Here is a 12,547-nt window from a genome sequence, read left to right as displayed (position 1 = left end):
TAAATAAATAAATAATAATAATAGTAAGTCACACAAAGAAAGGGTTTGCAAAGAAAAAGAAAAACAAACAAAAAGGTCTGCCCTGGGCTAAAGGAGTGAAAGAAGGAAGCTAGAAAAGGAGTAAGGTGGAAGAAAATGATCAACACATACTGAAAACCCCAAGAACAAACGAAAAACTATTATTTTTCTGCCCAAGGAAAATATTTCATCTACACAGTTTAAGAAAAATCAGAATAATCAGATTACTCTCATCATGATAAAGCACAACCTTTACTTTTGTGTACAAGAGTAAACAGCATTCACATCAAGGTGCTCAGGATCCCTGAAGCCCAATTTCCAAGAGGCGTGCACAATTCACCCACCAAGCTGTTCTCAGTCACTACCGCTGTGCCCAGGGATTCAACTCTGTGACACCGTGAGAAAACAGTCAGTTTCCAGAGCTTTGGGCTCAGTCTCCCAAGACTGCCCATCCGCCCTCCACCCCCCACCCAGCCCCCCAGTACCCAGGTTCTTGATCAGCCAGTTACACAGGGTGGTCCCCATGGCTCCCTGCTCAGTCTCCAGGTTTCCATCACACGTCCAGATTATCTGGGCTTCTATATTCTATAGCAGCTGGCTCCCAGAGCTCAGGAACCCATTTGCACACTGGATCACTGATCCACTGCAAAGGGTGCCTGCCACTCAGAAACTGGCAGAATATCCCCAGCGCAGTGTGGAAAAGGTACCAGGCTTCTTGCCCTCTCCAGGTCGGCATTCTCTCACAAATCTTCACAGGCAGGACTGATTAACTCTCTAGCAACTCACCACAACTTCAAGTCTACCTCCTTTCAGAGACAAATCCACTAAAAATAGGGGTGTTGACCCAGGAAGTTATGTAGTGTTGTTAACTTTGATAAACCGCTGGACTCTCAAGCATGAGGTACCAAGTTCAAGCACTAGTACCGCACGTGCCAGAGGAATGTTCTGGTTCTGTCTCCCACCTCCATTAATAAATAAGTAACTCTGGTAGGAAGAAAATAAAAATAGGAGTAAAAACAAGACTATTCTCTTATTTTTATTCTCGTATTGGAAATTTTTTGCAATGTAAAGACACTCAGAAAGGAAATACTAGAAGAAACAAGTTTATTGTTATATGGGGACAGTTTGATTACATACCAACACAATCCAAAGAAAATCAGTCATAAAAATAATTAAAACTTCAGTAAAGAGGTTAAGTGAAAGATAAATATAAATCCATAAAAGTCACATGCATTCTCATAGAATAGTAGTAACTAAAAGGTACTATTTTAAAAGGCATTCAGTTAACAATAGCAATGAAAATATTAGAAAACTACCAATTAATTTAACAAAAGACGGACATCTTCATAACATAAAGAAAATGACCAAATACTACTGTGAGAAATAAAAACTTAGATTAAAAAAAGTATTTTCTGTTCTCAGTTGAAAGATTTAAATATCACAGAGATAATAGTTCTTTGTAAATTAATTTATAACTTTCACAACACTACAATTAAAAAAAAACAAGGCTGTCCACTGTAAACCATTAATCTCCCCAATAAAGGAAAATACACACACACACACACACGCTATTTCATAAAGTCCAACAACAACAACAACAACAAAACCCTCTAAGATTCATGTGACAAGAGCAGTAGATAATACTAAATAATAATAGGGAGGGAAATACCCACAAAATGTGGATACTAAACAACATGCATCTGAACACCTGGTTCACCAAAGAAATCAAGAGAAAGGTTAAAACTACTTGGAGAGCAATGAAAATGAAGAGACCAGCTACCAGCCCCTGTGGGACACAGCAAAAGCAGTCCTCAGAGGGAAGTTCATAGCAATCCAGGCCCATGCTAACAAAGAGGAAAGATCTCGAGTAAACTATTATCACAACTGAACCAACTAGAAAAGGCACAACAAAAAGACTCAAAAGTCAGCAGGAATGGGGGTTGGGTGGTAGTGCAGCAGGTTAAACGCACATGGCACCAAGCGCAAGGACTGGCACAGGGAATCCTGGTTTGAGCCCATGGTCCCCCAACCTGCGGGGGAGGAGGGTGTCACTTTACAAGCGGTGAAGCAGATCTGCAGGTGTCTATCCTTCTCTCTCCTTCTCTGTCTTTTCCCTCCTCTCTCAAATCTTCTCCCTGTCCTATCCAACAACAATGACAGCAATAACAACGATAAACAACAAGGGCAACAAAGGGGAAAAAATGGCCTCCAGGAGCAGTGGATTCATAGTGCAGGCACTGAGCCCCAGCGATAACCCAGGAGGCAAAAAAGTCAGCAGGAGTAAGGAAATATTTAAAATGAGGGCAGAAATTAATGAAATAGAAACAAAAGACAATTCAATAGATTAATGAAAGCAAGAGCTGGTTCTTTGAAGGGATAAATAAACTAGATAAACCGAATATACACACTAAGAGAGGGTGAGAGAAAGAAAGAGAAAGGGCGGCCAGATCACTCCGGCAGCCGCATGTACGCAGAGCTACATGACTGGCCTCATGCCTGTAAAGCCAGAGTTCTACCACCGTGCAACTTCTCAGGCCTCTGATGTCGCCTTTTAAAAAATGAGATCAGGGTGTCGGGTAGTAGCGCAGAGGATTAGGCGCACATGGTGCCAAGCGCAAAGACCAGCGTAAGGATCCCGGTTTGAGTCCCCTGTGAACTCCCTGCAGGGGAGTCGCTTCCCAGGCGGTGAAGCAGGTCTGCAGGTGTCTGTCTTTCTCTCCCCCTCTGTCTTCCCCTCCTCTCTCCATTTCTCTCTCCTATTCAATAATGATGACAACAACAACAGCAATTATAACTACAAAAAACCCCACAAAAACACAAGGGCAATAAGAGGGAAAATAAATAAATAAAGATAAAAAATTAAAAAAATATTTTTTAAAAATGGCCTTGCTGACAGAACATCTAGGAAATGAAAAATGGAAGAAACTCATGTCTATGGACTCTCATGCCACTACAGGTCAAGTCTTGTGAGCAAAGAGCCAGGACTGGCAGCGATGGGTCCTGGCAGCCAGAAACAGACGTCTCTCTGCAGAGGACTGGGGTCCTGCCTCTGCGTGAGGCCCAAGCCTTCTTCCTCTCTCCAGCGACACTTCTCTATGCTTCCCTTCACTCCTAGGGAAGACTCGCTTCATTTGGGGTAGTGAGCAATCTCTCAGTGGAGGTACAGAAGTGCTGGTAAACAAAACTGTGCAGTCTCCCTTCTGCAATACAGTCACCAGCATACACCAGTACTCACCAGACCGCATCACAGCACCAGATGGCAATTTATAGCAAAGAGAGGCAGGACACTGCTGACTGCTGCCATTGTAATAAACCATCTGCAAGATGCACTGACACAAGAGTCACGTGTGTGTAAATGTGTGTATTAGTAAAAAACTGAAGGAGGGCCAGGAAGACAGTGTAACGATTACGTAAAACTTTCCTGCTGCCTGAGGTTCCGAGGTCCCAGCTTCATTCCCCAGTATGTGCCAGTATGTGCCAGGCCTGGGTAGTGCTATGTGTTTCTCTCTCTGATTAAAATAAACAACAGTAGGGGGCTAACTTGCTACCTTAAAAGTAGTGTAAAATTTAAGCACCTCCTTAGTTTCTCAATTAATGGATGCACACCGAAAGGGAGAAGGAAAACAGATAAAGTAAGTTAAGACATGGAAAATATCGTAAGAAAGTCTAACAGAACTCTAGTCTAGCCAGAAATGCTGTTACAGAGAGGATACACTATTACAGACTTAATATTTGGGAAGGAAAACACACACACACACACACACACACACACACACACACTCTCACTCACAGCTGGGATCTTTCCAGAAGTAATAACATGACATGAGCCCTCAGGTTCAAGAATACAAAAGTTCTGAGGGCAGAAACAATGAAATATCCACATACACAGAGATGTTTATGACTTTGCAGCATTTGGACAGAACGTTGATTTCTCTTCAGCGAAAATGGAACTTGAAAGACAGCGGTATGATATCTCCAATGTGCTGACTGAAAATAATATAGACTTCTCTTCTCCAGCAAAAACATCCTTCAGAAACCAAGGGAAGAACTGTATGTCTGGGGACAGCAAAACAGCGCCTGGACGGTGAGCTGCCATGTGCACAGCCCAGCTTTGAGCCCAGCGCTCACACCACAGAAGGAAGTTCCCGAGCTGATGTCTTTGCCTCTTTTCTTTCTGCTAGAGGTGATGCCCAGGAGACAACCAAAAACACAGGCACCTACCACAGAACTGTACATGTTCAGGAATGCCTGAGGGCCCAGGTTTGATCCTAGTACCACCAAACGAGAGCTGCATGTTTTTACAGGGAAATTAAATAATATTATTTATTAGTCCCCCCCAGGGGGACAGTCCTGCGCGCACAGCCGTGACTGCGGACCCGGAGGAGGACAGTCCTGCGCGCACAGCCCTGACTGCGGACCCGGAGGAGGACAGTCCTGCGCCCACAGCCCTGACTGCGGACCCGAAGGAGGACCACGGAGCTCACCGTGGACCCGGAGGGGACATGGTCTTGAGGGCCGCAGGGCTCAGCACCCGAGCCGAGCGTTCGCCAACAGTCCCGGACCGGCAGCGGGGACTTCCCGCGGGCGGGGCCCCGGGCCCCGGGCCCCGGGCCCCGGGCTGGGTCGGGTCCCAGGACAGTCGGCCGGGTCGCGCCCGGCTCACGCATCCTCCCGGGGCGACCGGGATCACTCCGGGTGCGCGGCCACTGGTGCTGCAGGCCAGCCTGGCGGCCCGAACGTCCCGGGTCCCGAACACCGCCGTCCCCGCCGACCCGCTCGCAGTCCGTCCGTCCGGTCCGGTCGGTCGGCTTAGTGACCGGGACCCAGCCTCACTCACCTCACGCACAGCCCCGACCCAGCCAGGGGAACTGCGATCCGATCTTCCGCGATCCGAACTCCGCGCCGCGCCTCTCAGCCCTGCGCAGCCCGCTTCCCGCCCGCGGCCTGCGGCTCCCATTGGCTGCGTCCAGAGGCGGCCAACCAATGGCAGCATCCCTCGGGGGTTTGCCACGCCCCCACGCCGTAGAGGCGGAATCTCTGGCCGGAGTACGTGGTCCCCAAGACCAATCAGAGCGCGCATGCGGGGTCAGGTGACCAGGACCTGCCTGACGCTTCAGACGTCACGCGACTTTGGCGTCAGAGTCGGATTCTGGGCTTCCGGGGGCGCCCGAGCCGGGGCTGCCGCTGGACCTGGAGTCTGTGCTCCCCGCCGGGGCCCCCAGGGATTTCTGCGCCTGGGAGGGCCACTGCCCACGGGGAGCGCAGGCCTGGCCACCGGCTCTCTCCTGACTCCTGTCCACCCCTCCACCCGTCCTCTGCTGTCCCGGGAACCCTGCCCACTCCTCCCCTGCTGACCCCTGACCCCAGCCCACCCCTCCACCCCTCCCCAGGACCACCCGAAGGTCACCTCTCTCTCCTTAACTCTTTTTTTAAAAATTTTTTATATTAATTTATTCATTTTCCCTTTTTGTTGCCCTTTGTTGTTTTATTGTTGTAGTTATTATTGTTGTTATTGATGTCGTCGTTGTAGGATAGGACAGAGAGACATGGAGAGAGGAGGGGAAGACAGAGAGGGGGAGAGAAAGACAGACACCTGCAGACCTGCTTCACCGCCTGTGAAGCGACTCCCCTGCAGGTGGGGAGCCGGGGGGGGGGGGCCCTCAAACCGGGATCCGTGTGCCGGTCCTTGTGCTTTGCGCCGCCTGCGCTTAACCGCTGTGCTACCGCCCGACTCCCTCCTTAACTCTTTTAAGGAAAAATGAAGGTCTGTTTTTCTTTTATGAATGAAGTCTGCCAATTTTTTTAAATGTTGCAAAACCCAACCCCTGCAGCCAGGCAAAACGTACCGTTGTTAGTTTACAGGAAGAAGCAACACAACAAGCAACAAGTCTGGCCTGGTTGTTTGTTGTTTGTTTGTTTGTTTTCGCCTCCAGGGTTATCTCTGGGGCTAGGTCGAATCCTGCTGCTGGTGGCCATCTCTCTTTTCCGTTGTTGCTGTTGGACAGGACAGAGAGAAATGAAGAGAGGAGGGGAAGACAGACAGACACCCGCAGACCTGCTTCACTTGTGAAGCCACCCCCAGCAGGCTCGAACCAGGAACCTTATGCTTCGCACTATGTGCGCTACCGCCCAGCCCCGTTTTTGTTAATTTTTTTCATAATTTGTTTAGGTTATTTATTCCCTTTTGTTGCCCTTGTTGTTTTACTGTTGTAATTATTATTGTTGTAGTTATTGACGTCGTTGTTATTGAATAGGACAGAGAGAAATGGAGAGAGGAGGGGGAGAGACAGACACCTGCAGCCCTGCTTCACCGCCTGTGAAGCGACTCCCCTGCAGGTCCTTGCAGCGGGTCCTTGAGCTTTGCACCATGTGCGCTTCGCTGCGCTAACTCCCGACCCCCCCAATATATATTTTTTAAGATTTTGGATGTAAATTGGAGAGACAACTAAGTGGTAGAACACAGGACTTGCATGCACAAGACCCCAGGGTCTCTTTTCTTCCTATCTATCTTATCTACATTTCCTTCTTCCTTCCTTTCTTTTTTCCACCAGGGTTATTGCAGGGTCTCAGTGCCTGCAGGATGAATCCACTTATCCCAGCAGTCATCCCCACCTCCTTTTTTTTCTTAATTTGACAGAGACAGAGAGACACCTGCAGCCCTGTATCATCACTTGTGAGGCTCCCTCCCTGAAGTGAGGACCAGGGGCATGAACCAGTGTCCTTGTGCACAGACAGCTGTGCTGAATCAAGTGCACCACTGCCTGGTCCACCAAGGTCCCAGGTTCTATGTCCAGAGCCACCATATATCAGAATTGACCGTGCCCTGGTGCCTTCCCCCCTGCCCCCACCGCCCAAATGATAGTAAATTGGCCCCTGTTGGGGCAGGGGCTAAGGTATTAGACCCTCCTGCATGAGGTCCTGAGTTTGACCCTTGACACAGCATGTGACAGAGCGGCACTCTAACCCCCTCTTTCATAAATGTTCTCTCAAAAATCTTTTTCAAAGGACAATAAATGCATCTCTAAAATCAAAGATTTGGGACTTAACATATCCATAAGCACGTCGGGGAGCATGGTTGGAAGGGCATTCAGCAGTGGGCCGGCACTCCTGTGGCCCTGGGGCAAGGTGGAGGGAGGGAGGGAAGACCTGTCTGCGCCCTTCACCTGGGGACAGCATGCAGTGTCCCTGCAGAGTGGAAGGTAAACTGCAGCTGAGTGGCTGCTGACATGGGCGCTCAGCAGACTTTTATAAGAGCAAAGGTAGACGGGTTACTGATTGGAAAGAAGAGTCATTTTAATAATGTTAAGACCTGGGGGAGCTGCTCCTCCGTGTGGTACCTGTCATGGGCTGAGTGTGTTCTCCCCAAATTGTATGCGACTCTGTCTGGAGATGGAGCCTTTTGAAGGTAACTAGGGCTAAATGAGGTTGCAAGGGTGGGGTCGTAACCCAGAGCACTGGTGGTTTTGGAAGAGGAGGAGGAGGTGGCATACTTTTCCCACCCCAGAGAGGGAGGCCTTGTCAGAGGGCTGCCACTCACAAACTAGGACAAGGGGCCTCAGCAGAAAGTAACTCTGTGGCATCTTGATCTCGGACTTTCCAGCTTCCAGAACTGCGAGAAGATAGTTTCTCTTGTTTGAGTAACATAGTTTGTGTTATTTTGTTATGACAACCTGAGCTAATATAATACCTTTCTTGTGTTCTGGTTTTTGGGTTTTTTTTTTTCCTTTCCCCCAGAGCACTATTCAGCTCTGGCTTAAGGTGGTGCAAAGGATTGAACCTGGGACCTTTGGTACCTCAGGCATGAAAGGCTTTTTGCATAACCATTATGCTCCCCTGCCCTCGCTTCTACTATTTTTTTTTCTAGGGCTAATAACAGACAAACTTTGACCATCGGGAGTCGTAGACAGATCACCCAGTAGAGTGTGGGCTTTAACATATGTAAGGCTCTGCTTCAGGCTCTCGTACTGCCATGGATGGCACCAAGGAGGAGCAGTGCTGTAGTGTTTCTCCTCTCTAAAATAAAAAGGAAGACATAATTGGCCCAGGACTGTACCCTGGTATCATCTCTGGTACCACATTAAAAAAAAAAAAAAAAAACAGGCCTGGGAAATAGCTCACCTGGTAAAGCACACACTTTACCAAGCTCAAGGACCTGGGTTTGAACACAGGGAAAGCTTCATGAGCTGCGGAGCAGTGATGTGGTGCTTCTCTCTCACTATCTCCCCCTCTCTGCCCCCTAATCCCCACAAAAGAAAAGGGGGGACCAGAGGTGATGTTATGTTAGCAAAGTAAGTAAAGAGATGAAAGACAACTACCAGGTGATGTAACGCATACATGGAGCCTAGAAAACAGATATACATAAAATTGCTAAACCAAACAGCAAAACACCACACACAGACGCAGTCTCCAAGACTTTGTAATAGCAATGGTGGTTATCTTTGTAATAGCAATGGTGGCTATCTTTGGGAATGTGGGGACACAGAATTCTGGTGGGGAGTACAATGTGGAACTATACCCTATAATATAATTCACCATTAATCACAAATAAAAACTGGATAGATGGGAGTCTGTCAGCAACGCAGCGGGTTAAGTGCATGTGGTGCAAAACGCAAGGACCCGTGTAAAGATCCCAGTTCGAGCCCCCGGCTCCCCACCTGCAGGGGAGTTGTTTCACAGGCAGTAAAGCAGGTCTGCAGGTGTCTGTCTTTTCTCTCCTCCTCTCTGTCTTCCCCTCCTCTCTCCATTTCTCTCTGTCCTATCCAACAATGACGACATCAATAACAACAATAATAACTACAACAATAAAACAACAAGGGCAACAAAAAGGAATAAATAAATAAAAGGGATCATTAATTAAAAAAAACTGGATATAAAAAAAAAAAAAAAGAAGTAGAAACGCAAAGCAGAAATTGACTGAGTTTGGAGTATGGCACCAAAGTAAGAAAGCAGAAGTATACTAGAGTTTGCAGTGAGTACCTCCCTAATACTTCCTCTCCACTTTTCCAAGCTTTGGGTCCATGATTGCTCAACAATTTGTTTGGCTTTTTTTTTTGTATGTTAACTCTCTTTTCAGTCACCAGGTTCCAGGTGTCATCAGGATGCCGGCCAGACTTCCCTGGATTGAAGACAACACCAATGTGTCCTGGAGCTCAGCTTCCCCAGAGACCCATCCTACTAGGGAAAGAGAGAGGCAGACTGGGAGTATGGACCGACCAGTCAACGCCCATGTTCAGTGAGGAAGCAATTACAGAAGCCAGACCTTCTACCTTCTGCAACCCTCAATGACCCTGGGTCCATGCTCCCAGAGGGATAGAGAATGGGAAAGCTATCGGGGGAGGGGGTGGGATATGGAGATTGGGCGGTGGGAATTGTGTGGAGTTGTACCCCTCCTACCCTATGGTTTTGTTAATTAATCCTTTCTTAAATTAAAAAAAATATATATATATTTGGGGGGGGGCGGCAGTGATGTACCTGGTTAAGCACTCACATGAAAGTGTGCAAGGACTCAGGTTCAAGCACCTGGTCCTCACCTGCAGAGGGAAAGCTTTACCAGTGGTGAAGCAGGGCTGCAGGTGTCTCTCTGTCTCTCTCCCTATGTCCCCCTCCCTTCTCAATTTCTCTCTGTCTCTATCCAATAATATATAAATATATATATATATATATATATATTAAAAAGTTTCTTTAAGAAAACTATTCTTAGGGACTGGGAGATAACTTGTCCAGCAGTGTGCCCACTTAGTCTCATGTTGGGTCTCAGTTCCAAGTCCTGGAACCACAGGAGGCACCACAGTAACAGAGACAGCTCCAATGCAGCGCTGTCTCCCCCCTGTATATTTTCTTATTTCTGTCTGGAATAAAGAATGAAAAATTTGGCCTTAAAGCAGTGGACTTGTCAATGTATGAGTTCCTGGTGCCACAAAAGGGAAATGATATTGTTACTATTTAACTACTAAAGGTAATAAGCTAATTTCTTTTTGTGTTTTGATTACTATCCTTGTGTAAGAGAGGGACAGCAGTCCAAGGAGTTGTTTTAATTATATCTTGGAGTCTAGTGGCATTGGTGAGCTTACTTGATGGATAAAAAAGAAAACAAAAGAGAAAAAAAGAAAAGGAAACAAGGGCACCCTGACTTGGGACCCGTAATTGGGTTTCCAATAAACATTTGTCAAAATAATGTATTAGTTCAAACCAAAGCCTTCTTTATTTATTCATAGAAAAGAGCACTTAACTTTCAACAGAGAATTGCCTATTATCAAAAACACTCTATAAATGAATGAAATTTATGATCATATGGCTCTAGAGGGTGACTGCTCACAGACTTCAGCTTTTATTTTTTTCCTTTTTAACTCTTTGGAGGACTTACTATAACATGTCTTCATCATCTCTCGCAGTTTTCTTTCAAATAATTTACATTTTAATATTCACTTTTTTAAGGTACTTATAACAAAATGAATCTAATGATTTAATATCCTAGAGCGATCTATTCAGTTACTGAACTAATACCTTTAGCAGGTATCGTTCTGTAGGGATTTTCATTCCATTATGACAACATATTTTCATTCCTTCTCACTCAGTTTATGTATAAGCAAGAAGCAACATGTGGACTTTTTTCAGACTAGTTTTTAAAATGTTAAGGGTACTGATAAGAAAAGTGTCTTTTATTTTTGTTAAAATATTCCACCTATTTTGTCTTTATATTCACTTACAGATTAGTGCTTCTTTGTGTTGAAGGTTCACATCAGTAAGTAAGATATGGGTGATTCACAAGCATTTATTAAGTAAGATGAGTGATTCATAAGCATTTATGCTTCACCTTGTAGAGTTCCAAGAACTTTCTGAAACGTTATTTGAATTGTTGTTATCCTTTTTAAAACTCTTACTATCTAAATAACATAGAATTTACTATTTTACCCAATTTTAAGTATACAGTTCAGTGACAGTAAGTACATTCACTGTGCTGTGCAGCCATCACCAGTAATCATTTCCATAACTTTGTCATCATCTTAAACAGAAACTCTGTATCCATTAAATAATAATTTTCTTCTCCTTCCTCTCCCCAGACGTAGTTATCTTCATTCTAAGTTATTTATAAGCGTGACTCTCCTAGAAAGCTTATACTGTGGAACCATACAATATTTGTTCTTTCATTTATTTCATTTATAATTTTTTTCACTTCATATTGTGACTGTATTAAAATTTCTTTTAATGGTTAAATAAAAAAAAAAACTGGATATAAAAAAAAGGAAAGAGAAAAAAGAAACTGGGGCCAGGTGGTAGTGCACCTGGTTAAGTGCTCACATTACAGTGTGCAAGCACCCAGGTGCAAGCTCCTGGTGGGGACCTACAGGGTGAAGCAGGGCTGTGGGTGTCTGTCTCTTCCACTCTCTGTCTCCTCTCCCTTCTCAACTTCTCCTGTTCCTATCCAATAATAAATACAAAATGAAATAAGATGAAAAAGAAAAACTTGTGAAGCTTTCCCCCTGCAGGTGGGGACCAAGGGTTTAAACCCGGGTCCTTGGGCACTAATGTGTGTGCTTAACTAGGTGTGCCACTGCCTGGCCCCAAATAAAATTAAAACAAAAATTTTTAAGGATATAATCAGGGACTTGGGACACAGCCTAGGGATAGGATACATACCTTGTATTTATGAGGTTCTATTTCACAGTCCTTTTCTTCCTCCTCTTCTGTCTTTGGCTGATAAGAGAAGGGAGGAAACGGGGGCCAAAGCTCCCAGACTGCAGTCCCCTTCTTAGACACTTACTGCCTCTGAAACAAAGTATTTTAGAATAACTGTATCTCTAGGTGAGTAAAGTTTTTCCTTCCTTTTTGTTTGTTTGTTTGTTTTTTTATTTGTTTTTCCCTCTTTTCTTTCTCCTAAGGCAGAGCATTTTCCATACATCCTCCCCTTTTCTCTTTGGATGCTTGTCTGATAAGCATCTAGTTAGGGTAATTCCAGCAGGCTTTGTGGCATAGGGATTGCTTGTCCTTGGATTTTTTTTTTTTTTCTGTTGCTGCCAGGGCTTCACCACTTCAGGGCGACTTTTTCAGATAGAGAGAGGCAGAGGTGTGGGGATAGATAGCATAATGGTTATGCAAACAGACTCTTATGCCTGAGCTTCCAGGGTCCCAGGTTCAATCCCCTGCCCCACCATACACCAGAGCTGAACAGTGCTCTGGTTAAAAAAATTAATTTAAAAAGATAATTGAAATTGAGGGATGCAGAGTGGAACAGACTGCAGCTCACTCCCAACTCAGCCCAGCTCCTGAGCGGGCTGAGGCATCATTTTTAAAGCTGCCTTTCAAACAGCGTAACAGAGCACACAGAGGTTAAATATTCTTAGGGAGAAATTGGAGATACCTGTCCACCACTTGGGATTGCCTTCAAGATAGCTTGTCTACCACTTGGGGCTGCCCTCACCAAAAGAACAGAAGTGACCTGAAGATAAACACATGGTCCACAGTCCCTCCACCCAGACCTGGTGACTTTACTCATTTTACAGCCCTGAAGTTACCACTTTTATAAAATAGA

The 12,547-nt window shown here is 45.5% G+C and overlaps 1 protein-coding gene and 1 long non-coding RNA gene across 2 annotated transcripts in view; both read right to left on the bottom strand.

Annotated features, from left to right (window-relative positions):
* Positions 1 to 4,958, bottom strand: part of BLM (BLM RecQ like helicase) — an 88,713-nt gene extending 83,755 nt beyond the window's left edge. The window contains exon 1 of the mRNA XM_060179616.1: positions 4,856 to 4,958. The gene's annotated coding sequence lies outside the window, so the exon portion shown is untranslated. The remainder of the gene's footprint in view (positions 1 to 4,855) is intronic.
* Positions 4,959 to 7,722: 2,764 nt separating this feature from the next.
* On the bottom strand, positions 7,723 to 12,255 carry LOC132534939 (uncharacterized). Its single transcript, XR_009546698.1, has 2 exons — positions 11,656 to 12,255; positions 7,723 to 8,031 (listed from the first exon to the last, which is right to left on the bottom strand). It is a non-coding gene; the product is annotated as an uncharacterized LOC132534939 (long non-coding RNA).
* Between the last annotated feature and the right edge of the window lie 292 nt (positions 12,256 to 12,547).

The sequence above is a fragment of the Erinaceus europaeus genome, chromosome 20 (assembly GCF_950295315.1).
Source record: "Erinaceus europaeus chromosome 20, mEriEur2.1, whole genome shotgun sequence".
NCBI lineage: Eukaryota > Metazoa > Chordata > Mammalia > Eulipotyphla > Erinaceidae > Erinaceus > Erinaceus europaeus.
The sequence above is the reverse complement of the archived record's forward strand: the minus strand, read 5'-3'. Positions and strand labels throughout refer to the sequence as shown.